We start from the raw sequence: 25,838 nt of genomic DNA, 5'->3' as shown, positions 1-25,838 counted from the left end.
TCTGACCAAATGCTGTGCTTTTCCCACAGTCTTAGCAACCGGCAGACCAGGAGATACCCTCCCGTGACTGGCACTGTGGGTCCCATGCCCACAGAGCCTTGGTCACTGCTAGTGCAGCAGTCTGAGATTGACCTGCAATGCTGCAGCTTGATGGGGGGAGGGGTGTCTGCCATTGTTGAGGTTTGAGTAGCTCACAGTGTAAATAAAGCAGCTGGGAAGCACAAACCGGGCTGAGCCAACCACAGCTCAGCAGGGCCTACTGCCTCTATAGATTCCACTTCTGGGGGCAGGGCATAGTAGAACAAAAGGCAGCAGACAGCTTCTGCAGACTTAAATGTCCCTGTCTGAGAGCACTGAAGAGAGCAGTGGTTCTCTCAGCATAGCGTTCAAGCTCCAAGAATGGACAGACAGCCTCCTCAAGTGAGTCCCTGATCCCCATGTAGCCTGACTGGGAAACACCTCCCAGTAGGGGCTGACAGACAGCTCAAACAGGTGGGTGCCCCTCTAGGAAGAAACTAACAGAGGAAGGATCAGGCAGCAATATTTGCTGTTCTGCAGCCTCTACTGGTGATACCCAGGCAAACAGGGTGTGGAGTGGACCTCCAGCAAATGTTAATAGACCTGCAGCTAAGGGGTCTGACTGTTAGAAGGAAAACTAACAAACAAAAAGGAAAGGCATCAACATCAACAAAAAGGACATTCACATGAAAACCCCCTCTGTAGGTCACCAACATAAAAAACCAAAGATAGATAAAACCACAAAGATGGGGATAAACCAGAGCAGAAAAGCTGAAAATTCCAAAAAACAGAGCACCCCTTCTCCTCCAGAGGATTGCAGCTCCTCACTAGCAAGGGAACAAAACTGGATGGAGAATGAGTTTGACAAGTTGACAGAAGTAGGCTTCAGAAGGTTGGTAATACCAAACTTCTCCAAGCTAAAGGAGCATGTTCTAACCCATGGCAATGAAGCTAAAAACCTTGAAAAAATGTTGGATGAATGGCTAACTGAAATAACCAGTGTAGATAAGACCTTAAATGACCTGATGGAGCTGAAAATCACAACACAAGAGTTTCGTGATGCATGCACAAGCTTCAATAGGCGACTTGATCAAGTGGAAGAAAGGATATCAGTGATCGAAGATCAAATTAATGAAATAAAGCAAGAAGACAAGATTAGAGAAAAAAGGGTGAAAAGAAATGAACAAAGCCTCCAGGAAATATGGGACTATGTGAAAAGACCAAATATACGTTTGATTGGTGTACCGGAAAGTGATGGGGAGAATGGAACCAAGTTAGAAAACACTTTTCAGGATATTATCCAAGAGAACTTCCCTAACCTAGCAAGGCAGGACAACATTTAAATTCAGGAAATAGAGAACACCATAAAGATACTCCTCGAGAAGAGCAACCCAAAGACACATAATTGTCAGATTCATCAAGGTTGAAATGAAGGAAAATATGTAAAGGGCAGCCAGAGAGAAAGGTCAGGTTACCCACAAAGGGAAGCCCACCAGGCTAACAATGGATCTCTTGCAAGAAACCCTACAACCAAGAAGAGAGTGAGGGCCAATATTCAATATTCTTTTTTTTTTTTTTTTTTTTTTTTTTTTTTTTTTTTTTTTTGAGACGGAGTCTCACTCTATCACCCGGGCTGGAGTGCAGTGGCCAGACCTCGCTCACTGCGAGCTCCGCCTCCCGGGTTCATGCCATTCTCCTGCCTCAGCCTCCCGAGTAGCTGGGACTACAGGCGGCCGCCACTGCGCCCAGCTAGTTTTTTGTATTTTTTAGTAGAGACGGGGTTACACCGTGTTAGCCAGGATGGTCTCGATCTCCTTCAATATTCTTAATGAAAAGAATTTTAAACCCAGAATTTCATATCCAGTCAAACTAAGTTTCATAAGTGAAGGAGAAATAAAATCCTTTACAGACAAGCAAATGCTGAGAGATTTTGTCACCACCAGGCCTGCCCTACAAGAGCTCCTGAAGGAAGCACTAAACATGGAAAGGAATAACCGGTACCAGCCACTGCAAAAACATGCCAAATTGCAAAGACCATCGACACTATGAAGAAACTGCATCAATTAATGGACAAAATAACCAGCTAATATCATAATGACAGGATCAAATTCAAACATAACAATATCAACCTTAAATGTCAATGGGCTAAAAAATGCCCCCAATTAAAAGACACAGACTGGCAAATGGGATAAAGAGTCAAGACTCGGGGATCCACGCCAAGATGGCCAAATAGGAACAGCTCCAGCCTCCAGCTCCCAGTGTGAGTGACACAGAAGACAGGTGATTTCTGCATTTCCAACTGAGGTACCGGGTTCATCTCACCGCGACATGTCAGACAGTGGGGGCAGGACAGTGGGTGCAGCCCAACAAGTGAGAGATGAAGCAGGGTGAGGCATCACCTCACCTGGGAAGTGCAAGGGAGAAGGGAATTCCCTTTCCTAGCCAAGGGAAACCGTGACACACAACACCTGGAAAATTGGGTCACTCCCACCCTAATACTATGTTTTACCAAGGGTCTTAGCAAATGGCACAGCAGGAGATTATATCCCACACCTGACTCAGAAGGTCCCATGCCCATGCAGCTTCCCTCATTGCTAGCACAGCAGTCTGAGATCTAACTGCAAGGTGGCAGTGAGGCTGGGGGAGGGGTACCTGCCATTACTGAGGCTTAAGTAGGTAAACAAAGTGGCCTGGAAGCTCGAACTGTGTGGAGCCCACCACAGCTCAAGGAGGCCTACCTGTCTCTGTAGACTTCACCTCTGGGGACAGGGCATAGCCAAACAAAAGGCAGCAGAAACCTCTGCAGATGTAAATGTGCCTGTCTGAAAACTTTGAAGACAGTAGAGGTTTGCCTAGCATGGAGTTTGTGATCAGAGAATGGACAGATTGTCTGCTCAAGTGGGTCCCTGACCCTGGAGTAGCCTAACTGGGAGACATTCCCCACTAGGGACAGACTGACACCTAACACCTCACACTGCCAGGTACACCTCTGAGACAAAACTTTAAGAGGAATGATCAGACAGCAACATTTGCTGTTCAGCAATATTCTCTCTTCTGCAGCCTCTGTTGCTGATACCCAGGCAAACAGGGTCTGGAGTGGACCTTGAGCAAACTCCAACAGACATGCAGCTGAGGGTCCTGACTGTTAGAAGGAAAAATAACAAACAGAAAAGATATCCACACCAAAACCCCATCTGTACGTCACTATCATCAAAGACCAAAGGTAGATAAAACCACAAAGATGGGGGAAAAGTAGTACAGAAAAGTTGGAAATTCTAAAAATCTGAGCGCCTCTCCCCCTCCAAAGGAATGCAGTTTCTTGCCAGCAACAGAACAAAGCTGGATGGAGAATGACTTTGACGAGTTGAGAGAAGACTTCAGACAATCAAAATTCTCCGAGCTAGAGGAGTAATTATGAACCCAGTGCAAAGAAACTGAAAACCTTGAAAAAAGATTTGACAAATGGCTAACTAGAATAACCAATGCAGGAAAGTCCATAAATGAACTGATACAGATGAAAACCATTACAAAAGAACGATGTGAAAAATGCACAAGTTTCAGTAACGGACTCGATCAACTGGAAGAAAGGGTATTAGTGATTGAAGATCAAATGAATGAAATGAAGTGAAAAGTTTACAGAAAAAGGAGTAAAAACAATGAACTAAGCCTCCAAGAAACATGGGACTATGTGAAAAGACCAAATCTACGTCTGATTGGTGTACCTGAAAGTGATGGGGAGAATGGAACAAGTTGGAAAACACACTGCAGGATATTATCCAGGAGAACTTCCCCAACTTAGTAAGGCAGGCCAACATTCAAATTCAGGAAACAGAGAGAATGCCACAAAGATATTCCTCAAGAAGAGCAACTCTTAGACACATAATTGTCAGATTCACCAAAGTTGAAATGAAGGAAAAAATGTTAAGGGCAGCTAGAGAGAAAGGTCGGTTTATCCACAAAGGGGGGTCCATCAGACTAACAGAGGATCTCTCGGCAGAAACTCTGCAAGTCAGAAGAGAGTGGGGGCCAATATTCAACATTCTTAAAGAAAAGAATTCTCAAGCCAGACTTTCATATCCAGCCAAACTAAGTTTCATAAGTGAAAGAGAAATAAAATCTTTTACAGACAAGTAAATTCTGAGAGATTTTGTCACCACCAGGCCTGTCCTACAAGAGCTCCTGAAGAAAGCACTAAACGTGGAAAGGAACAACTGGTACCAGCCACTGCAAAAAAAGTGCCAAAATGTAAAGACCACCGAAGCTAGGAAGATATCACATCAACTAATGAGCAAAATAACCAGCTAACCTCATAATGACAGAATCAAGTTCACACATAACAATATTAACCTTAAATGGAAATGGGCTAAATGCTCCAATTAAAAGACACAGGCTAGCAAATTGGATAAAGAATCAAGACTCATCAATTTGCTGTATCCAGGAGACCCATCTCATGTGCAGAGACACACATAGGCTCAAAATAAAGGGATGGAGGAAGATCTACCAAACAAATGGAAAACAAAAAAAGGCTGGGGTTGCAATCTTAGTCTCTGATAAAACAGACTTTAAACCAACAAAGATCATAAGAGACAAAGAAGGCCATCACATAATGGTAAAGGGATCAATTCATCAGGAAGAGCTAACTATCCTAAATATATAAGCACCCACGACAAGAGCACCTAGATTCATAAAGCAAGTCCTTAGAGACTTACAGAGAGACTTAGACTCCCACACAATAGCAATTGGAGATTTTAACACCCCACTGTCAACATTAGACAGATTAATGAGACAGAAAGTTAACAAGGATATCCAGGAATCGTACTCAACTCTGCACCAAGGGAACCTAATAGACATCTACAGAACTCTCCACCCCAAATCAACAGAATATACATTCTTCTCAGCACCACATCACACATATTCCAAAATTGACCACATAATTGGAAGTAAAGCACTCCTCAGCAAATGTACAAGGACAGAAATTATAACAAACTGTCTCTCAGACAACAGTGCAATCAAACGAGAACTCAGGATTATGAAACTCACTCAAAACCGCTCAACTACATGGAAACTGAACAACCTGCTCCTGAATGATTGCTGGGTACATAACGAAATGAAGACAGAAATAAAGATGTTTTTGGATAACATTCCAGAATCTCTGGGACACATATAAAGCAGTGCGTAGAGGGAAATTTGTAGCACTAAATGCCCACTAGGGAAAGAAGCAGGAAAGATCTAAAATTGCCACCCTAATATCACAATTAAAAGACCTAGAGAAACAAGAGCAAACACATTCAAAAGCTAGCAGAAGGCAAGAAATAACTAAGATCAGAGCAGAACTGAAGGCGATAGAGACAAAAAAAAAAAAAATCCTTCAAAAAAATCAATGAATCCAGGAGCTGGTTTTTTGAAAAGATCAACAAAACTGATAGACCATTAACAAGACTAAGAAAGAGGAAAAGGGAGAAGAATAAAATAGACACAATAAAAAATGATAAAGGGGATATCACCACCGACCCCACAGAAATACAAACTACCATCAGAGAATACTATAAACACCTCTACACAAATAAACTACAAAACGTAGAAGAAATGGATAAATTCCTGGACACACACACTCTCCCAAAACCAAACCAGAAAGAAGTGGAATCCCTGAATAGACCAATATCAGGCTCTGAAATTGAGGCAATAATTAATAGCCTACCAACCAAAAAAGTCCAGGACCAGACGGATTCACAGCCGAATTCTACCAGAGGTACAAGGAAGAACTGGTACCATTTTTTTGAAATTATTCCAATCAATAGAAAAAGAGGGAATCCTCCCTAACTCATTTTATGAGGCCAACATCATCCTGATTACAAAGCCTGCCAGAGACACTACAACAAAAGAAAATTTTAGACCAATAATCCTGATGAACATTGATGCAAAAATCCTCAAAAAAATACTGGCAAACCGCATCCAGCATCACATCAAAAAGTTTATCCACCATGATAAAGTAGATTTCATCCCTGGGATGCAAGGCTGGTTCAACATATGCAAATCAATAAATGTAATCCAGCATATAAACAGAACCAAAAACAAAAACCACATGAATATCTCAATAAATGCAGAAAACGCCTTTGACAAAATTCAACAGCCCTTCATGATAAAACTCTCAAAAAATTCGGTATTGATGGAACATATCTCAAAATAATAAGAGCTATTAATGAAAAATCCACAGCCAATATCATACTGAATGGGCAAAAACTGGAAGCATCCCCTTGAAAACTGGCACAAGACAGGGATGCCCTCTCTCACCACTCCTATTCAACATAGTGTTGGAAGTTCTGGCCAGGGCAATCAGGCATGAGAAAGAAATAAAGGGTATTCAACTAGGAAAAGAGGAAGTCAAATTGTCCCTGTTTGCAGAAGACATGATTGTATATTTAGAAAACCCCATAGTCTCAGCCCAAAATCTCCTTAAGCTGATAAGCAACTTCAGCAAAGTCTCAGGATACAAAATCAATGTACAAAAGTCACTAGCATTCTTATACACCAATAACAGAAAAACAGAGAGTCAAATCATAAGTGAACTCCCATTCACAATTGCTTTAAAGAGAATAAAATACCTAGGAATCCAACTTACAAGGGATGTGAAGTACCTCTTCAAGGAGAACTACAAACCACTGCTTAATGAAATAAAAGAGGACACAAACAAATGGAAGAACATTCCATGCTCATGGACAGGAAGAATCAATATCGTGAAAATGACCATACTGTCCAAGGTAATTTATAGATTCAATGCCATCACCATTAAGCTACCAATGAGTTTCTTCACAGAATTGGAAAAAACTACTTTAAAGTTCACATGGAACCAAAAAAGAGCCCACATTGCCAAGACACTCCTAAGCCAAAAGAACAAAGCTGGAGGCATCATGCTACCTGACTTCAAACTATACCACAAGGCTACAGTATGCAAAACAGCATGGTACTGCTATCAAAACAGAGATATAGACCAATGGAACAGAACAGAGCCCTCAGAAATGATTCCAGACATCTACAACCATCTGTTCTTTGACAAACCTGAAAAAAAAAAAAGAAATGGGGAAAGGATTCCCTATTTAATAAATGGTCCTGGGAAAACTGGCTAGCCATATGTAGAAAGCTGAAACTGGATCCCTTCCTTACACCTTATACAAGAATTAATTCAGGATGGATTAGAGGCTTAAATGTTAGATCTAAAACCATAGAAACCCTTGAAGAAAATCTAGGCAATACCATTCAGTACACAGGAATGGGCAAGAACTTCATGTCTAAAACACCAAAGGCAATGGCAACAAAAGCCAAAATTGACAAATGGTATTTAATTAAATTAAAGAGCTTCTGCATAGCAAAAGAAACTACCATCAGAGTGAACAGGCAACCTACAGAATGGGAGAAAATTTTTGCAATCTACTCATCTGACAAAGGCCTAATATCCAGAATCTACAAAGAATTCAAACAAGTTTACAAGAAAAAAACAACCCCATCAAAAATTGGGCAAAGGATATAAATAGACACTTATCAAAAGAAGACATTTATGCAGCCAACAGACATATGAAAAAATGCTCATCATCACTGGTCATCAGAGAAATGCAAATCAAAACCACAATGAGATACCATCTCACACCAGTTAGAATGGTAATCATTAAAAGGTCAGGAAACAACAAGTGCTGGAGAGGATGTGAAGAAATAGGAACACTTTTACACTGCTGGTGGGACGTAAACTACTTCAACCACTGTGGAAGACAGTGTGGCGATTCCTCAAGGATCTAGAACTAGAAATACCATTTGACGCAGCCATCCCATGACTGGGTATATACCCAAAGGATTATAAATTATGCTGCTATAAAGACTTATACACACGTATGTTTATTGTGGCACTATTCACAAGAGCAAAGACTTGGAACCAACCCAAATGTCCATCAATGATAGACTGAATTAAGAATGTGGCACATATACACCATAGAATACTATGCAGCCATAAAAAAGGGTAAGTTCATGTCCTTTGTAGGGACATGGATGAAGCTGGAAACCATCATTCTCAGCAAACTATTGCAAGAACAGAAAACAAAATACCACATGTTCTCAGTCATAGGTGGGAATTGAACAACGAGAACACTTGGACACAGGAAGGGGAACATCACACACTGGGGCCTGTTGTGGGGCTGGGTAGAGGGGAGGGATAGCATTAGGAGATATACCTAATGTAAATGACGAGTTAATGGGTGCAGTACACCAACATGGCACACGTATACATATGTAACAAACCTGCGCATTGTACACATGTACCCTAGAACTTAAAGTTTAATAAAAAAGAAAAAAAAAGAGTCAAGACTTATCACTGTGCTATATTCAGGAGACCCATCTCACATGCAAAGACACATATAGGCTCAAAATAAAGGGATGGAGGAAGATCTAACAAGCAAATCAAAAGCAAAAAAAAAAAAAAAAAAAAAAGCAGGGGTTGCAATCCTAGTCCTGATTAAACAGACTTTAAACAGACTTTAAACCAACAAAGACCAAAAAAGACAAAGAAGGCCACTACATAATGGTAAAGGGATCAATTTAACAAGAGGAGCTACCTATCTTAAATGTATATGCACCCAATATGAGAGCACCCAGATTCATTAAGCAAGTCCCTAGAGACCTACAAAGAGACTTAGACTCCCACACAATAATAATAGGAGAATTTAACACCCCATTGTCAATATTAGACAGATCAACAAGACAGAAGGTTAACAAGGATATCCAGGACTTAAACTCAGCTCTGGACCATGTGGACCTAATAGACTTCTAGAGAACTCTACACCCCAAATCAACAGAATATACATTCTTCTCAGCACCGCATCACACTTATTCTAAAATTGACAATATAATTGGTAGTAAGATACTTCTCAGCAAATGTAAAAGAACAGAAATCACAACAAACTGATAGACCATGTGCAATCAAATTAGAATTCAGGATTAATAAACTCACTCAAAACCACACAACTTCATGGAAGCTGAACAACCTGCTCCTGAATGACTATTGGGTAAATAATGAAATTAAGGCAGAAATAAAGATGGTAAAACCAATGAGAAGAAAGACACAATGCACCAGAATCTCTGGGACACATTTAAAGCAGTGTGTAGAGGGGAATTTATAGCACTAAATGACCACAAGAGAAAGCAGGAAAGATCTAAAATTGACACCCTAACATCACAATTAAAAGAACTAGAGAAGCAAGAGCAAGCAAATTCAAAAGCAAGCAGAAGGCAAGAAATGACTAAGGTCAGAGCAGAACTGAGGAAGATAGAGACACAAAAAATCCCTTCAAAATAAATCAATGAATCCAGCAGCTGGTTTTTTGAAAAAATCAACAAAAATACATAAACCGCAAGCAAGACTAATAAAGAAGAAATGAGAGAAGAATCAAAAAGAATCTAATAAAAAATGATAGAGGGGTTTATCACCAACGATCCCACAGAAATACAAACTACCATTAGACAATACTATAAACACCTCTATGCAAATAAACTAGAAAATCTAGAAGAAATGAATAATTTCCTGGAAACTTACACCCTCACAAGACTAAACTAGAAAGAAGTTGAATCTCTGAATAGACCAATAACAGGTTCTGAAATTGAGGCAATAATTAATAGCCTACCAACCAAAAAAAAGTCCAGGACCTGATGGATTCACAGCTGAATTCTACCAGTGGTACAAAGAGGAGCTGGTACTATTCCTTCTGACACTATTCCAATCAATAGAAAAAGAGGGAATCCTCCCTAACTCATTTTATGAGGCTAGCGTCATCCTGATACGAAAGTCTGGTAGAGACAAAACAAAAAGAGAATTTTAGACCAATATCCCTGATGAACATCGATGCAAAAATCCTCAATAAAATACTGGAAAACCGAATCCAGCAGCACATCAAAAATCTTATCCACCACGATCAACTCGGCTTCCTGGGATGCAAGCCTGGTTCAACATATGCAAATCAATAAACGTAATCCATCACATAAACATAACCAATGACAAAAACCACATGATTATCTCAATGGATGCAGAAAAGCCGTTCAAAAAAATTCAACAAACTTCATGCTAAAAACTCTCAATAAACTAAGTATTGATGGAACGTATCTTAAACTACTAAGAGCTATTTATGACAAATCCACAGCCAATATCATACTGAATGGGCAAAAACTAGAAGCATTCCCTTTGAAAACTGGCACAAGACAAGGATGCCCTCTCTCACCACTCCTATTCAATATAGTATTGGAAGCTCTGGGTGGGGCAATCAGGCAGGAGAAAGAAATAAAGGGTATTCAATTAGGAAAAGGGTATTCAATTAGGAAAACAACACACATCTAGAACCATCTGATCTTTGACAAACCTGACAAAAACAAGCAATGGGGAAATTATTCCCTATTTAATAAAAGGTGCTGGGAAAACTGGCTAATTATATGTAGAAAGCTGAAAGTAGAAACCTTACACCATATACACAAATTAACCTTAAGATGGATTAAAGACTTAAATATAAGACCTAACACCATAAAAGCCCTAGAAGAAAATCTAGGCAATACCATTCAGGACATAGGCATCTACAAAGTCTTCATGACTAAAACACCAAAAGCAATGGCAACAAAAGCCAAAATAGACAAATGGGATTTTATTAAACTAAAGAGCTTCTGCACAGTAAAAGAAATTATCATCAGAGTGAACAGGCAACCTACAGAATGGGAGACAATGTTTGCAATCTACCCATCTGATAAAGGGCTAATATCCAGAATCTAAAAAGAACTTAAACAAATTTACAAGAAAAAAAAAAAAACCATCAAAAAGTGGGCAATGGATATGAACAGATACTTCTCAAAAGAAGGCATTTATGCAGGTAACAGACAAATGAAAAAATGCTCATCATCACTGATCATCAGAAAAATGCAAATCAAAACCACAATGAGATACCATCTCATGCCAGTTAGAATGGCAATCATTAAAAAGTCAGGAAACAACAGATGCTGGAGAGGATGTGGAGAAATAGGAATGCTTTTACACTGTTGGTGGGAGTGTAAAGTAGTTCAACCATTGTGCAAGACAGTTTAGTGATTCCTCAAGGATCTAGAACTAGAAATACCATTTGACCCAGCACTTCCATTACTAGGTATATACCCAAAGGATTGTAAATCATGCTACTATAAAGACACACACACACACCACATATGTTTATTGTGGCTCTATTCACAATAGCAAAGACTTGGAACCAACCCAAATATCCATCAATGATAGACTGGATTCAGAAAATGTGGCACATATACACCTTGGAATACTGTGCATCAATAAAAAAGAAAAAAAAAAAAAAAGATGAGTTCATGTGCTTTGCAGGGACATGGATGAAGCTGGAAACCATCATTATAAGCAAACTATCACAAGGACAGAATACCAAACACTGCATGTTCTCACTCATAGGTGGGAGTTGAGCATCAATAACACATGGACACAGGGCGGGGAACATCACACACCGGGGATGGTCAGGGGTGGGGCGCTGTTGGCAGGATAGCATTAGGAGAAATACTTAATGTAAATCACAAGTTGGTGGGTGCAGCAAACCAACATGGCACATATATACCTAGGTAACAAACTTGCACGTTGTGCACATGTACCCTAGAACTTATAGTATAATAATAAAAAACAAACAAAAAAAATAGAATTGAAGGGAGGGAGAGGGAATGGGTTGAAAAACTAACTGTTGGGTACTATGCTCAGTACCTGGGTGAGGCGATTAATCATATCCTGAACCTCAGCATCACACATTATACCCAGGTAACAAACCTGGACATGTACCTCCTGAATCTCAAGTAAAAGTTGAAATTATTTTTTTAAAATGAATATAATTCATAAGTGTTCAGCTCAGCAAAGTTTCAAAAGTTGAGCATGTTTATGTAACTGGCATTCTACAACAAAAATTAGAACATTATCAGGACTGTAAAAGCTCCCTCCTTCCTGTATCAGTCTCTACTTACCCTTCCAAAGTGATCACTGTCCTGATTTATAGACAAAAAATTAATCATGTCTGATTTTGAAAGGCATATAAACAGAATCATAGAAAAAAAAAAGAACAACAAAAAAAAAACAACAGTCTGGCACCCCCGCCCATTTCTTCCTTTCTTCCCATGGGGTCTCTGCATGTGTCAGCTCCCTTTCACCATCAGCCATAAGTGGAAGCAGCCTGAGGCCCTCATCAGATGCGTAATCGTTAACTTTTCAAGACATCAGAATCATGAGCCAAATAAATCTTTCTTCTTTATAAATTACCCAGCTTCAGATATTTCTTTGTAGCAATACTATACAGATTAAGATGAAAGGTTTACTCAGGGACAAAAAAAAAAAAAAAAAAAAAAAAAAAAACAGTCAAGGGGAGAATGAGATGAGATCACAGAATCTTAGAACTGAAAAGCTCTCTCCTCCTCCATTGCTCAGACAGGAAACAAGGGTCCCAAAAAGGGAAGAAAGGAGCCCAAAGTCACACAGTAAGATACAGACACCAGATATCAGATTGAGGTCTAGGGATCTTAATTTCTAATCTATTCACTTTTTTTTTTTTTTTTTTTTTTAACTAATTTTGTGAGGCAAGTAATTGATATCAAGTTGCATATTTAACACTAGTATGACCCTTAAAATACGATGGAGGTTGAAGACAATTTTTTTTTGAGTGTAGCTTTTATCTCGTAAAATAATGTGAAATTTGATCCACAATTTGAGGCTGGGAGAGACGCAATGTACAGAACACTCATGGTATTAATGCTGCCCCCCTCCCACCCCCGTCCCCACCAATATTCTTTCTGTCTCCTAGAATGGCTATTGCAATCAAATAAAATAATATTAGTGAAAAATCCCATCCCCACAGCACAGACAGACACTTATCCTCTGATTTCTGTAAAATAAATAACAAATTTTTATTGAGTACAATGTCTGTGACAGGGATTATTCTGAATTATTTACAGATAGTAATCCCTCTTCTCATTACAGCAATCCTTTAAGGCAGTTGCTGTTGTTATCATCCCAACGTTAAGGCAGGTACTGTAAAGATCACCTCAACTTTAGGGATGACAAACTGAGGCACAGTTATGTGACTTCCCCTGAGTCACAATGGGAGGAGCAAGAAAGAGTTGTCTGAACCCTAATTTTCAGAGCAAAGGCTTTTAAGAAGAAAACTGAGGTCAGGTGGTGTTGTTTGGTTTCAATATCATAGTCTCTAGCATTTTCTGAGCACATTATATTTTCTATGTGATTCTGTACACATTCTCTTTTTGCTCCTCACAGTAAACCTGGTGGCTAAGGAGGGAGGGAGAGAAGGACACACCACATCCATTTTATTGATAGATGAGGAAACTGAGGTCCAGAGAAAGAAATAGCAATGCAGACCCAGGAGAACAAGAAAGTCAGAATTTTGCCCTAACTGCTAAGCGGGCAGTATGCAGGCACTTTTACAATGCAGAGCTATGGGATTCCCATCCAAAGCTTCAGGGAAGACACTCCCTGATTCCTGAGAAAGATGCTGCGAAGCTGTAGACCAACTTCATCGGTGTGGTGCCTGCCATAGGTTCAGCTAGCCAGAGAGGAATCAACATGAGACCATCCACACTGTATTCTGGCCAAGCCTAGAGCGGCTCAGAGAGGATAGACATGGCAGCATCAGGACCTGAAACTTCATCACCCTGTTGCTGAACGTTGGTTCAGATTTTACTTTCAGATAACAAATTACTAAGTCATCAAAAGGACATAGTGGAACTAGGGAACCAAGCTTTGAACGGAGAGTCAGGGGATACAGGGGACCCAGCTGCTTAGCTTCCTTTGTGACTTTGCCCAAGTGCTGCCCCTGATTCAGCCTGAGTTCCTCATTTTCTAACATGAGGAGGTTGGACTCTTTTGTTATTTAAATTTCCCTCTAGCACAGGAGATTTTAGCCTGAGGTTCAAATTTAAAATTCAGGAGTTGAAACTCAGGCTATCTTTGTTCTCATTGGTTTCAAAGAACATCTTTATTTCTGCCTTCATTTCGTTATGTACCCAGTAGTCATTCAGGAGCAGGTTGTTCAGTTTCCATGTAGTTGAGCAGTTTTGATTGAGTTTCTTAGTCCTGAGTTCTAGTTTGATTGCACTGTGGTCTGAGAGACACTTTGTTATAATTTCTGTTCTTGTACATTTGCTGAGGAGTGCTTTACTTCCAAATACGTGGTCAATTTTGGAGTAAGTACAATGTGGTGCTAAGAAGAATGTATATTCTGTTGATTTGGGGTGGAGAGTTCTATAGATGTCTATTAGGTCGGCTTGCTGCAGAGATGAGTTCAATTCCTGGATATCCTTGTTAACTTTCTGTGTCGTTGATCTGTCTAATGTTGACAGTGGAGTGTTGAAGTCTCCCATTATTATTGTATGGGAGTGTAAGTCTCTTTGTAAGTCTCTAAGGACTTGCTTTATGAATCTGTGTGCTCCTGTATTGGGTGCATATATATTTAGGATAGTTAGCTCTTCCTGTTGAATTGATCCCTTTACCATTATGTAATGGCCTTCTTTGTCTCTTTTGATCTTTGATGGTTTAAAGTCTGTTTTATCAGAGACTAGTGTTGCAACCCCCGCTTTTTTTTGTTCTCCATTTGCTTGGTAAATCTTCCTCCATCCCTTTATTTTGAGCCTATGTATGTCTCTGCATGTGAGATGGGTCTCCTGAATACAGCAGACTGATGGGTCTTGACTCTATCCAGTTTGCCAGTCTGTGTCTTTTAATTGGATCATTTAGTCCATTTACATTTAAGGTTAATATTGTTATGTGTGAACTTGATCCTGCCATTATGATATTAACTGGTTATTTTGCTCGTTAGTTGATGCAGTTTCTTCCTAGCCTTGATGGTCTTTACATTTTGGCATGTTTTTGCAATGGCTGGTACCGGTTGTTCCTTTCCATGTTTAGTGCTTCCTTCAGGGTCTCTTGTAAGGCAGGCCTGGTGGTGACAAAATCTCTAAGCATTTGCTTATCTATAAAGGATTTTATTTCTCCTTCACTTATGAAACTTAGTTTGGCTGGATATGAAATTCTGGGTTTAAAATTCTTTTCTTTAAGAATGTTGAATATTGGCCCCCACTCTCTTCTGGCTTGGAGAGTTTCTGCCGAGAGATCTGCTGTTAGTCTGATGGGCTTCCCTTTGTGGGTAACCCGACCTTTCTCTCTGGCTGCCCTTAAGATTTTTTCCTTCATTTCAACTTTGGTGAATCTGGCAATTATGTGTCTTGGAGTTGCTCTTCTCGAGGAGTATCTTTGTGGCGCTCTCTGTATTTCCTGGATTTGAATGTTGGCCTGCCCTACTAGGTTGGGGAAGTTCTCCTGGATGATATCCTGAAGAGTGTTTTCCAACTTGGTTCCATTTTCCCCCTCACTTTCAGGCACCCCAATCAGACGTAGATTTGGTCTTTTTACAGAATCCCATACTTCTTGCAGGCTTTGTTCATTTCTTTTTCTTCTTTTTTCTTTTGGTTTCTCTTCTTGCTTCATTTCATTCATTTGATCCTCAATCACTGATACTCTTTCTTCCAGTTGATTGAGTCGGTTACTGAAGCTTGTGCATTTGTTACGTATTTCTCGTGTCATGGTTTTCATCTCTTTCATTTCGTTTATGACCTTCTCTGCATTAATTACTCTAGCCATCAATTCTTCCACTTTTTTTTCAAGATTTTTAGTTTCTTTGCGCTGGGTACATAATTCCTCCTTTAGCTCTGAGAAATTTGATGGACTGAAGCCTTCTTCTCTCATCTCGTCAAAGTCATTCTCCGTCCAACTTTGATCCATTGCTGGCAATGAGCTGCGCTCCTTTGCCGGGGGAGATGCGCTCTTATTTTTTGAATTTCCAGCTTTTCTGCCCTGCTTTTTCCCCATCTTTGTGGTTTTATCTGCCTCTGGTCTTTGAAAATGGTGATGTACTGATGGGGTTTTGGTGTAGGTGTCCTTCCTGTTTGATAGTTTTCCTTCTAACAGTCAGGACCCTCAGCTGTAGGTCTGTTGGAGATTGCTTAAAGTCCACTCCAGACCCTGTTTGCCTGGGTATCAGCAGCAGAGGCTGCAGAAGATAGAATATTTCTGAACAGCGAATGTACCTGTCTGATTCTTGCTTTGGAAGCTTCCTCTCAGGGGTGTACTCCACCCTGTGAGGTGTGGGGTGTCAGATTGCCCCTAGTGGGGGATGTCTCCCTGTTAGGCTACTCAGGGGCCAGGGACCCACTTGAGCGGGGAGTCTGTCCCTTCTCAGATCTCAACCTCTGTGTTGGGAGATCCACTGCTCTCTTCAAAGCTGTCAGACAGAGTCGTTTGCATCTGTAGAGGTTTCTGCTTCGTTTGTTATTGTTTACTGTGCCCTGTCCCCAGAGGTGGAGTCTACAGAGACAGGCAGGTTTCCTTGAGCTGCTGTGAGCTCCACCCAGTTCGAGCTTCCCAGCAGCTTTGCTTACCTACTTAAGCCTCAGCAGTGGTGGGCACCCCTCCCCCAGCCTCGCTGCTGCCTTGCTGGTAGATCACAGACTGCTGTGCTAGCAATGAGGGAGGCTCCGTGGGTGTGGGACCCTCCCGGCCAGGTGTGGGATATGATCTCCTGGTGTGCCTATTTGCTTAAAGCACCGTATTGGGGTGGGAGTTACCCGATTTTCCAGGTGTTGTGTGTCTCAGTTCCCTTGGCTAGGAAAAGGGATTCCCTTCCCCCTTGCACTTCCCAGGTGAGGCAATGCCTCGCCCTGCTTCAGCTTTCGCTGGTCGGCTGCAGCAGCTGACCAGCACCGATCGTCCGGCACTCCTCAGTGAGATGAACCCAGTACCTCAGTTGAAAATGCAGAAATCACCGGTCTTCTGTGTCGCTTGCGCTGGGAGTTGGAGACTGGAGCTGTTCCTATTCTGCCATCTTGCTCTGCCAACTCCTGAATTTTAAATTTGAACTCAGCCCAAAATCTCCTTAAGCTGATAAGCAACTTCAGCAAAGTCTCAGGATACAAAATTAATGTGCAAAAATCACAAGCATTCTTATACACCAGTAACAGACAAACAGCCAAATCAGGAATGAACTTCCATTCACAATTGCTTCAAAGAGAATAAAATACCTAGGAATCCAACTTACAAGGGATGTAAAGGACCTCTTCAAGAACTACAAACCACTGCTCAGTGAAATAAAAGAGGACACAAACAAATGGAAGAACATACCATGCTCATAGATAGGAAGAATCAATATTGTGAAAATGGCCATACTGCCCAAGGTAATTTATAGATTCAATGCCATCCCCATCAAGCTACCAATGAGTTTCTTCACAGAATTGGAAAAAACTGCTTTAAAGTTCATATGGAACCAAAAAAGAGCCCACATCTCCAAGACAATCCTAAGTCAAAAGAACAAAGCCGGAGGCATCACGCTACCTGACTTCAAACTATACTACAAGGCTACAGTAACCAAAACAGCATGGTACTGGTACCAAAACAGAGATATAGACCAATGGAACAGAACAGAGTCCTCAGAAATAATACCACACATCTACAGCCATCTGATCTTTGACAAACCTGAGAGAAACAAGAAATGGGGAAAGGATTCCCTATTTAATAAATGGTGCTGGGAAAATTGGCTAGCCATAAGTAGAAAGCTGAAACTGGATCCTTTCCTTACTCCTTATACGAAAATTAATTCAAGATGGATTAGAGACTTAAATGTTAGACCTAATACCATAAAAGTCCTAGAGGAAAACCTAGGTAGTACCATTCAGGACATAGGCATGGGCAAAGACTTCATGTCTAAAACACCAAAAGCAATGGCAGCAAAAGCCAAAATTGACAAATGGGATCTCATTAAACTAAAGAGCTTCTGCACAACAAAAGAAACTACCATCAGAGTGAACAGGCAACCTACAGAATGGGAGAAAATTTTTGCAATCTACTCATCTGACAAAGGGCTAATATCCAGAACCTACAAAGAACTCAAACAAATTTACAAGAAAAAAACAAACAACCCCATCAAAAAGTGGGCAAAGGATATGAACAGACAGTTCTCAAAAGAAGACATTAATACAGCCAACAGACACATGAAAAAATGCTCATCATCACTGGCCATCAGAGAAATGCAAATCAAAACCACAATGAGATACCATCTCACACCAGTCAGAATGGCGATCATTAAAAAGTCAGGAAACAACAGGTGCTGGAGAGGATGTGGAGAAATAGGAACACTTTTACACTGTTGGTGGGATTGTAAACTAGTTCAACCATTATGGAAAACAGTATGGCGACTCCTCAAGGATCTAGAACTAGATGTACCATATGACCCAGCCATCCCATTACTGGGTATATACCCAAAGGATTATAAATTATGCTGCTATAAAGACACATGCACACGTATGTTTATTGCGGCCCTATTCACAATAGCAAAGACTTGGAATCAACCCAAATGTCCATCAGTGACAGACTGGATTAAGAAAATGTGGCACATATACACCATGGAATACTATGCAGCCATAAAAAAGGATGAGTTTGTGTCCTTTGTAGGGACATGGATGCAGCTGGAAACCATCATTCTTAGCAAACTATCACAAGAACAGAAAACCAAACACCGCATGTTCTCACTCATAGGTGGGAACTGAACAATGAGATCACTTGGACTCGGGAAGGGGAACATCACACATCGGGGCCTATCATGGGGAGGGGGGAGCGGGGAGGGATTGCATTGGGAGTTATACCTGATGTAAATGACGAGTTGATGGGTGCAGCACACCAACATGGCACAAGTATACATATGTAACAAACCTGCACGTTATGCACATGTACCCTACAACTTAAAGTATAATAATAATAAATAAATTTAAAAAAATAAAATAAAATTCAGGAGTTAATTTTAATGGAGAAAATATGTCTTTATTTTTACTAAGCTCTGACTGAAAATTGCCATTTCCTTCAGTGATGAATGTTGGCACCAAACCACAGTAGTATTAGAAGCAGAGATATATTTGTATCATACTACAGTTGTGGTAAAAATAGCGAAGTATTATTAAAGCTCATCACCACTTTGTAATTGTGCTAATAGACTAATGCATCAATAATGATAGACATATATTACTATATTATACATTTTAACAGCTTCATTGATGTACAATTTACATACCATGAAGTTCACCTGTTTAAAGTATAGAATTCAATGATTCTGTATATTTAGAGTTGTGCAATCTTCATCATAATCTAATTTAGAACATTTTCATCACTCTAGAAAGAAATCTTGAATCCACTGTTGAAATCCTTCAGCCAAAGACCACCAGGGAATACACCTACGTTTGGGTTTATTACTTACTACAGAAAGAGAGAACACACACCATGGGGAACCAGGGGATGTCTCAGTAAGAGGTATAAGAAAAAAACTTACTATAGGATTTGGGTTTTCGTTGGATGATTTGAAAGTGTATCTGAAGAAGTGGAGGTTTGCTCTAGATTGTATGCTATCGAAATGGAGGACAATTTTATGATTGCACATTTTAATAACTGTTATCTATAGGGAGGGAAACTAGAGCAAGGATAAAGGTGTAATTGGTAAAGAAGTAGCAATCACTCATTTTGGCCAAGGAGGGGTGCTTGGTACAGATAGCATAGCAAGCTGATTTTTGCCTGTGCTTAGACAGAAGCATGAAGTGACCTTGACTTGTCTCATTATATAATGGTCTCATAGTAACCTTGTCTGAAGTTGGTATTTTGTGAGATTATTAATATCGTTTATGAAAATAATATTATTTAGCTGTGAGTGCGAGGCCAGCCTTAAATGTTAGAGATTGCTCTTTTTTTTTTTAATTCTCTCATTTGGATAAGGACAGATGAAGTTGGGCCACAGCACATGAATCCAGAGTACCCAGATATTAACCACTACAAGATTTTGATTACAATCTATAGGGTGTCCATCCAATATTGTTTGTAGTTTATCTGGGGTTAATCCTTTCTACTACTTCTGTCATAGGATGAGATTTTGAAACACCTGACTTGACAATAGCTGCTTAGTAGCATTTAAGACTCTGGACAGGATATATTGGCCAACTGTAACATACGCAATTGTCAGAAACAAAATGATTATTAGTCTTTGCCATAAGTCCAGACTCAGGCAATGGAAACATGTCCAAGAATTCGGTGAGGTCTGTTTCAGAAAGCCGGGTGGCTTTTTATCTTAGCCTAGTCACAGACTGTTCTGTTTGTCCTGTAGTATTTATATAAATGCAATAAAAAAAAATGCCATAGCACAATTCCCCTTGGCTGAGAAGAAAGAAAGGGCTATTCAATTACCCATGACAACTTTAGTTAATTAATTCAGACTAATTTGTTGGCCTTCCAACAGAAGTAACTTATAATTTAATGACTTGTGAAAAAGTTTTCAATCACCCTTTCTAGTTCTATTATTCCCACTATGAGAACTGCAGATCACAGAATATTCATGGAGAAGAAATTGGTTATCCCTCCAGGAAGTTTTACTGAATAACCTGTACTTGTTTTATTTTGGAGGCTTCAGGGTATTGCCTTTAAATAAATAAAATTTACTGAAGGGATAGTTTTAAATATCTGGAAATATCTAACAATTGCTGCTAACACACAGGAAAAATTAATGAACACTAGAACTCATTTTTCCTATCTACCTGCAATGTATCCTTTACCCAGCCTCTCCCCATTTTCCCCTCCTCCCTACTCTCCCCAGCCTCCAATACTGGATTTTTCTTTATGGGAAGTTTCTTGATTACTTATTCAATCTTCTTCCTTTTAATAGTTCTAAGTAGACTTTTTGTTTCTTCTTGAGTCAGTTACAGTAGTTTATATCTTTCTAGGAATTTTTGTCCATTTTATTTATATTATTTATTGACATATAAATGTTCCCAGGATTCCTTTATAATTTTTATTTCTATATAGTTAGTAGGAGTAGTATCTCCTGATTTTAGTAATTTTAATCTTCTTTTTTATTTGTCAGTCTAGCTAAAAGTTTGTCAACTTTATCAAACTTTTAAAAGAAACAACTTTTGGGTTTGTTGATTTTCTCTATTTTTTTTTCTATTTTCTATTTCATTTATTTTAGTGATAACTGTGAAAAGAAAATAAAAACTCAGGACCCCAATTCACTATGCCAAAAGGAAAAAAAATGAATAAATAAGCTAAAAGCTGAGTCATGCAAGAAATTGCCTTTCCTTTTGTTCCTAAGCAGATAGCTACAGGTAAAAGTTTAAATATTTCCACTATATGTTCTCCTTATCTTTATGTAAAGTGCCGATTTACTGAGCATGGGAGTAATACATAACTGACTATTCCCCTACCTGCTCCTCTTCTCTTGCAACATGCGGATTCAATAATGTGACCATAGCCTCCCTCTTTCCCTTCTAGCCTGCTTTTCTCCTTTAAATATCCAAGCCCCCAAAATCATCTTGGATAAAGGCACAGACTTGTCTCCCAGGCATGTCCTTAACCTTGGCAAAATAAACATAAATTGATTGAGACCTGTCTCAGATACTTTTTGGTTTACACAACTTTCAGGTCACATTTGACAGAAACCAGTCTTCCAAATTAATCCACCTTGGGGAAGTCTCGTGACTCAAGGGCAACATTCTCTCTCTGAGTAAATAATGTTACTGTAAATTTCTCAGATTTTTGATGTATTGATCAATGTGTAACCTACGGACACTAAATTGGATGCTGATTTATTTTAAGGTTAACTGAAGCATGAATTTCCACTGGATTGCCTTGCATCTAGACATATTTAGCCTCTATGATATAATCTGTAACCAATGATTATAACTTCTGTATTGTATCCTCCAATGAAAAGAGGACAACTCCATTATGAGTCCCTCTCCCTTCTTTTAAACTTCTATAAAATCCTCTCACTTAGTGACAGATTTCAGAACACCCCCCAGCGTTGATGGTGTGTCTTCCAGATTGATCCTCACATTTGGCTTCCAATAAAGTTTTATCAAATTATTTCTGCCTCACTAGCCTTAATTTCAGTCAAATTTAATTACAATCTTTATTATTTTCTTCTTTCTGCTCACTTTGGCTTTACTTTGGGTTAGGTAATTGGTTTAAGATAATTCTTCTTTTGTAATATAGGCATTTATAGCTATAAATTTTCAAGAACTACTTTAGCTGTATCTCAAGTTTTGGTGTGTTATGTTGGTGCTTTTATTCATCTTAAACTGTTAATTTTTGAGTAGTCTCTTCTTTGCACCATTAATTATTTAGAAGTGTGTTTTATAAATTCCACATACTTATGAACTCAAATTTTCTTCTGCTGTTGATTTTTAATTTTATTTCATTGTGGTCAGAGAGTCTTATATTGTGAAATATATATTTGGTACTTGTCCCCATTCCCAGCATACAACTCCCTAAATCCTTGGAATCTTCAAAGGGATAAATATCTTTTTGTATGCTAATGAGTTGACCACAGGAGGCATGGTAGTGCATGCCTGTAATTCCAGCACTTTGAGAGGCCAAGGTGGGTGGATTGCTTGAGCTCGGGAGTTTGAGACCAACCTGGGCAACTAGTGAGACATAATCTCTAAAAAAAGAAAAAACAATGAGTTGACTGATGACTGTAGCCTCTAGGTAGCTTCAGGATGGATGCTGGTCTCCAGAAAGACAAAGGCAGAATTAGAGGGCTGGAACTTTGAGCCGCACCCCCTAACCTCCAAGGAGGAGACAAGGGCTGAAGATGAAGCTGATCACCAACGACCAATGATTTAATCAATCATGACTATGTAATGAAGCATCCATAAAATTTCAAAAAAGAGTGGATTCGAAGAGCTTCCCAATACCTGAACACATGGAGATTTCCGGAAGGTGGTGCACCAAGGAAGGATTTGGACAATTCGCACACGTGATCCTGTACCCCCACCCTATGCATCTTCCTTTGTAATATTCTTTAAAATAAATCAGTAAGCGTAAATAAATGTTTACCTGAGTTCTGTGATCCACTCTAGTAAACTGATCAAACATGAGTAGGGAATCATGGGAACCTCAATTTATAGCCCATCAGTCAGAAGCACAGATGAAACAACCTGGGCCTTGTAATTGGCATTAGAAGCAGGGAGCAGCCTTGTGGGACTGAGCCCTCAACCTGTGGGATCTGATGCTATCTCCGGGTAGATAGTGTTGGAATTGAACTGGGTTGGAGGATATCCAGCTGGTGTCTGCTGCAGAATTGCTGGCTTGCTCGATGTGCACTTACATCTGCTGTCAGAAGCACCTTGAAAGAGTATAGTGGGAGAAACTGAGGTTTTTGTTTGTTTGTTTGTTTGTTTTTCTCAGAGAGCATGAAGTGCATGATTTCAATCCTCCTAAATCTACTGAGGCTTGTTTTACGACCTAGCATGTGATCTATCCTGGAGGATGTTGCATGTGCACTTGAAAAGAATGTGTATTCTGCTGTAGTTGGATAGAGTGTTATACAGATATTGTATAGTTGATTTATAATGTTGGTAAGTTCTTCTATATCATTGATATATTCTATTATTCTGCTATCTTTACTATTCTAAAATAGCCATCTTTATATACGTTAACAGTTTTTGCCTCAGTGTCTATTTTGTCTCATATTGATAAAGCCACTCATGTTCTTGGCCAGGTGCAGTGGCTTATGCCTATAATCCCAGCACTTTGGGAGGCCAAGGCGGGCGGATCACTTGAGGTCAGAAGTTCCAAACCAGCCTGATCAACATGGTGAAACCCCAGCTCTACTAAAAAATACAAAAATTAACCAGGCATTGTGGTGGGTGCCTGTAATCCCAGTTACTCAGGAGGTTGAGGTGGGAGAATCATTTGATCCCAGGAGGCAGAGGTTGCAGTGAGCCGAGATGGTGCCAATGCACTGCAGCCTGGGCGACAGAACATGAGTCTCCATCTCAAAAAAAAAAAGCCACTCATGTTCTCATATGATTGCTGTTTGTATAGTATATCTTTTTCTTCCCTTTTACTTTCAACCTATTTGTATCTTTGAATTTAAATTGTGCTTCCTGTAGAGAGCATGAAGTCTGATTGTGTCTGATGATCACTGTCTTTTGATTGGATTATTTAATCCATCCACATATTATGTTACTATTGATATGATTAGATTTATGTCTGCCATTTTATTTAATTTTATTTCAAAACATTTTTCTGTAGACATGGGGTCTCGCTATGTTGCCCAGGCTGGCCTCGAACTCCTGGCCCCAAGTGATTTTCCTGCCTTGGACTCCCAAAATGCTGGCATTACACGTGTGAGCCACCATGTCTGGCTTTTGTTTTCTATGTGCTCCATGACTATATATTTCCTCTGTTCCTCCTTCACCGTGTCCTTATGTCATAAATTGATACTTTTTAGTGTAAAATATTAATTTCTTTAATTTTTAACCATAATTTTAAAAATTATTTTATGAATGATTGCTCCAGGAGTTACATTATGAATCATAGTGAATCACAAGCTACTTTAGATTTATATAAAATTATTTCTAGTAAGGTATAGAAACTTTACTCCTGTGTAGCTCTCTTCCCCCTTTTTCATGTTATTACTATTATAAATATTATACCTATATAAGTTTTCAAACAATACTTTTTTATAATTTTCATTTCATATAATTTAATGTCTTTTTTTCTTTTTTTTTTTTTTTTTTTTTTTGAGACGGAGTTTAACTCTTGTTGCCCAGGTTGGAGTGCAATGGTGCGATCTCGGCTCACTGCAACCTCCATCTCCTGGGTTCAAGCGATTCTCCTGCCTCAGCCTTCCCAGTAGCTGGGATTACAGGCATGTGCCACCACGTCCGGTTAATTTTGTATTTTTAGTAGAGACGGGGTTTTTCTATGTTGGTCAGCCTGGTCTTGAACTCCTGACCTCAGGTGATCCTCCTGCCTCGGCCTCCCAAAGTGCTGGGATTACAGGCTGAGCCACCATGCCTGGCCAATTTTATATATTTTTCGAGAAACAAAGATAATAAAGAAGAACACACATATTTCTAGTTTCTTTTTTTTTTTTTTTTTTAATTAGACTTCATATTTTCCATTTCTGGTTGTCTCTATTTCTTTCTGTAGATTTGAGTTGTCCTCTACTCTGTTTCCTCACCTCCATATAGCTTAATTCCTACTCTCTCTTTATATTGTTATTGTCAAATATGTTGCATTTCTATATGTTATAGATCCAAAAATAAATTTTATGTCATTGTTTTATGTAATTGTTTTTTAATTTGCATATTATAGAATTCACCATTTAAAGAGTACATTTCAGTAGATTTTCAGATATTCACAGAGATGTGCAAGCATCACCACTAAGTCCAGTTATATTCATAACCCCCAAAAGAAACTACTTACCCATTACCAGTCACTCTCCATCCTTTCCTATGCCTAACCTTTTGCAGTCACTAATCTGCTTTCTGTCTTTAAATTTGCCTATTCTGGGCATTTCATATAAACAGAATCACATCGTATGTGGCCTTTTGTTTCTGGTTTCTTTTACTTAGCATAATATTTTCAAGGTTTATCCATTATGTAGCATGTATTGGGACTTTATTTCTTTTTATGGCTGAATAAAATTCCATTGCATAGATAAACCATATATTGTTTATCCATTCATCAGTTTATGGACATAGTGTTGTTTCCACTTTCTGGTTATCATTAACAATGGTGCTATGAGTATTTGGGTCCAAGTTTTCATGGGGACATATGTTTCCAATTATCCTGGGTGAATACTTAGGATTGGAAATCCTGAGTCTTATAGTAACACTACCAAATACTATGTTTGGAGCTATTTGAGGGACAGCAAAACTGTTGTCCACAG

Source organism: Chlorocebus sabaeus, chromosome X (assembly GCF_047675955.1).
Source record: "Chlorocebus sabaeus isolate Y175 chromosome X, mChlSab1.0.hap1, whole genome shotgun sequence".
Taxonomy (NCBI): Eukaryota; Metazoa; Chordata; class Mammalia; order Primates; family Cercopithecidae; genus Chlorocebus; species Chlorocebus sabaeus.
The sequence above is the reverse complement of the archived record's forward strand: the minus strand, read 5'-3'. Positions refer to the sequence as shown.